Source organism: Grammomys surdaster, unplaced genomic scaffold (genome assembly GCF_004785775.1).
Source record: "Grammomys surdaster isolate TR1022 unplaced genomic scaffold, NIH_TR_1.0 150, whole genome shotgun sequence".
Classification (NCBI taxonomy): domain Eukaryota; kingdom Metazoa; phylum Chordata; class Mammalia; order Rodentia; family Muridae; genus Grammomys; species Grammomys surdaster.
In genome coordinates, this window is record NW_021604608.1 from 3,459,718 (window position 1) to 3,463,522 (window position 3,805).

The 3,805-nt window shown below is 38.9% G+C and overlaps 1 pseudogene; it reads left to right on the forward strand.

Annotated features, from left to right (window-relative positions):
- Positions 1-894: 894 nt before the first annotated feature.
- LOC114619372 lies at positions 895-3,476 on the forward strand (annotated as a pseudogene).
- The last annotated feature ends 329 nt before the right edge of the window (positions 3,477-3,805 follow it).

The window sequence follows — 3,805 nt, forward strand, 5'->3', positions numbered from 1 at the left end:
AGGATTATTAAATAAGACTTGCAGATTTCAACGCAGTCAGCTGGAAGAAATATAAAAGTTCACAATCATCTTTAATTTTGTATGATTGTTGACATTTTCCCAAGGAAAAGCTACATAGACAGTCATAAGGACAATGACAAATCTCTCAGTGTCCAAATAAGTGGCCCAGAATCTATTTTTCTTAGGTTCATTTTCATTCTTTGATTATGGAATCATAAATGAAGTGTGTGAATGTACTTTATGTTTACTTCTATGTCTCAGTTTTATAGAGCAAGAATGAAAGCAAAGCAGAACTTGAGCATAAAAGGGAAAACTGATGCATTAAGTTTTAAAGCATTGTTTTCCATCCAGACCCTCTATCTTATCTGTATTAAATATCCATATTAGGTTGTACAGTTAACTTTTATTGTTTTGCTTTATTTTGGAAAGGAAATGTGGAATGGCAGCATGGGGAGGGGTAGTTTTTCTTCTGAATTCCTGAGATACAAAGAGAAATAAGCTGACAGGTATGCGTGTAAAGTCTGAACTCCAGGCTAGACATCTGCTTCTCTTTTTATTTGGAAGTCAATTTGAAGGGCTTATGTTCTGAGCATTTGTAAGCAGCTTCAGGCTGGAGTAGTGCTTCGTGCCAACCGCGTACAAATGTCCCCACCTGCTACATACCTTGAAGAAGATGATCTTTGTATAAGGTCTTTGCTTTCAAATAGACATGTGCAAGAGCATCTGTTTAGAAAGTTGGTAAAAATGAATGACATGCAATTTCAAAAGGAAGGGAATAAATTGCCTGTTTTTAGATAACATTGGATGATGTGTAAAAACACTAAAAGAGACTCCCCCAATTCTTTCAGAAGTAGAAAACAAATTCGTTTAAAGTGAAGCCTACAGAATCAATGTATGAAACCAGTACCATATTTGTACAATCACAAGAAACTATCTGAAATAGAAGCTCAAAAGCCTGCTTATGTGAAAACACTTTGGAATAAATTTCAGCAAGGAGGTAAGAGGTCTGCATACTAAAATGCATAAATCAGTGATTAAAGAAATTGAAGAAGGCACACTAAATGTGGAGATAGTTCCAGGCCTCTGGTGTGCACTAGGGTTACTAAAGCATATGTATGAAACAAAGCCTTCTACAGAGGCATGGTAATCCCTGTCAAAATTCCAGTGACATTTTTATAGAACTAAAAATAGTTTAAAATGTTGATGGAACCACAAAAGATTCTGAATGGCCAAAGTAATCTTGAATGAAAACTGGAAAGTTAAGGAAAGCTGGCTTGGAAATACCATTCCTGTCACCAAAGTGTGCTCCTTTGCATATAATCAGAGGTTTCTAATGACAGCTAATATATTAAGGAAAAAATAATAGCAAGCAATTTTATGGCATGGAGATGACCTAGTGGATAAATCCCTTGCTGAGCAAATGTGAAAAACTAAAATTCATATCCCTCAAACCCAGGTTAAGCCATATGTATCAGCATGTATCTGTAATCTCATCACAACCACAGAGACTACATGCATATACAAAAGACAGGCACGGCAGCTTGCACTTTGAATACAGGCATGGTGGAGGAGAAGTCAGAGATACTTGGAACTGTCTCGACAGCCAGCTTAGCCTCAACTTGGTGAATTTAAGGCCAGTGTGAGAGCTTATTTAAAAGGGGGATGGAGAAGATGGTTCCTGAGAAACTACATCTGAGTTTATTATCTGATCTGCATGAGAGTAAACATATGTATATCTGTTTCTCTCCACATGGACACAACAAACACACACACATACATACACACACACACAGTAACACATATGCACACACAGAAAGACAGAGACAGACAGAGATACAAAGAGAAATGAGAGAGATATGCATACACACATACAGTTTAAATCTAATATAATATAATTAAGAAATTAAAATGATAGTTTTCCCCAAGAGAGTAAACATAATCCTGATTTCTCCAGAGTAGAGTACAATTCATTAAAAGATTAAAAAAAAAAAAGCTGTCAGGGTCATCTTCTACAAGGAAATACGAGTTCATGGTCAAGCAATCTAGCAAAGTGTAATCAAAATTACTATCAAAACAAAACAAAAATATCTAGTTTTTTTTCCTCCAACTGAGCAAGATACCCAAAGGAAAGAAGGCCAAAGGGAAGAATGGTAGCCCCTGCCCTCACCATTGTGAAGAAACAGGAGGCCAAAAATGATGTCAAACCTTTGTTTGCCAAAAGGCCCAAGAACTTCAGCATTGGGCAGGATGTCCAGCTCAAAAGAGATATCACACACTTCATCAAATGTCCCTGCTTCAAGAGGCTACAGCGGCAAATAAGTATCCTCTATAAAGGGCTCACCTATCCATCTCCAAAATTTTAACCCAGAATTGCTCCTGTCTAAAGGAAATAAAGGGACAAAGAGTAGAGCAGAGACTGAAGGAAAAGCCATCCAGAGACTGTCCCAATGGGGATATATCCCACCTGCAAACACCAAACCCAGACTCTATTGTGGTTGCCAAGAAGTGCTTGTTGACAGGAACCTGATAACAGCTGTTTCCTGAGAGGCTCTGCCAGATCCTGATCAATACAGATGCAGATGCCCACAGTCAACCATCGGACTGAGCACAAGGACCCCAATGGAAGACTTAGGGAAAGGAATGAAGGGGCTGAAGGGGCCTTATGTGGCATCAGTGGGAGGAGTGGTCCTTGGTCCTGTGAAGTCTTAATGGCCCCATGTAGAAGAATGCTAGGGTGGTGAGGCAGGAGTGGGTGGGTGGGTGGGGGAGCATCCTCATAGAAACATGGTAAGAGGAGACTGGATAGGGGGTTTGCAAATGGGAAACCAGAAAGAGCGATAACATTTGAAGTGTAAATAAATAAAATATAAATAAAATATACTTAATTAAAAAAAAGTGGCTCAAAAAAACCTACCATTAATTAGTTCACCAAGGCACTGAACTGGCCAACAGCAACCCAGTTGCTTAAGCTTGCCAACAAGTACAGCCCAGAGAAAAAGCAGAAGATGCAAAGACTAGTGACCTGTGCTGATGAAAAATCTACTGGCAAAGGGGACACTCCAACTAAGTGATCATCTATCCTCTGACCAGGAGTCAATACAGTCACCACCTTGGTGGAGAACAAGAAGGCTCAACTGGTGATGATTGCCCATGATGTAGAAACCACTGAGCTGGTGGTTTTCCTGCCTGCCCTGTGTCAGAAGATGGGGGTGCCCTATTGTATCATGAAGGTAAAGGCCAGCCTGGGGCACCTGGTCCACAGAAAGATGTTCACCACTGTTTCTCTCACAAAGGTTAACTTGGAAGACAAGGGTGCTCTGGCTAAGCTGGTGGAAGCTATTAAGACCAATTACAATGATAGATACGATGAGATCTGCTGCCACTGGGGAGACAACATCCCTGGTCCTACGTCTGTACCTCACATTGCCAAGCTGGAAAAGACAAAGGCTAAAGAACTAGACACCAAACTGGGTTAAATATACACCACTAAGATTTTTATATATACATATACATACACATACACATATACATGTACATATATATAATGGCAAAATTATCTTCAAAAATAAAAGAAAATAAAATTAGAAAATCCCTTAAAACTAAAAACAAAGCAAAACAACAACAAAAAAAAACCTAAAAAACTAAACAGTAAAATTTGTCTCAGAGTTTCAGTTCTGCGTGAATTCTAAGGCAAACTTGGAAACAGATACACTGTTAGTTTCTTAGGGAAATGAATCCTAGAATGACATCAGATAGCTTCACAGAAACAAAGACAAAGAGGCAGAGAAGTTGGCAGAAATTAACT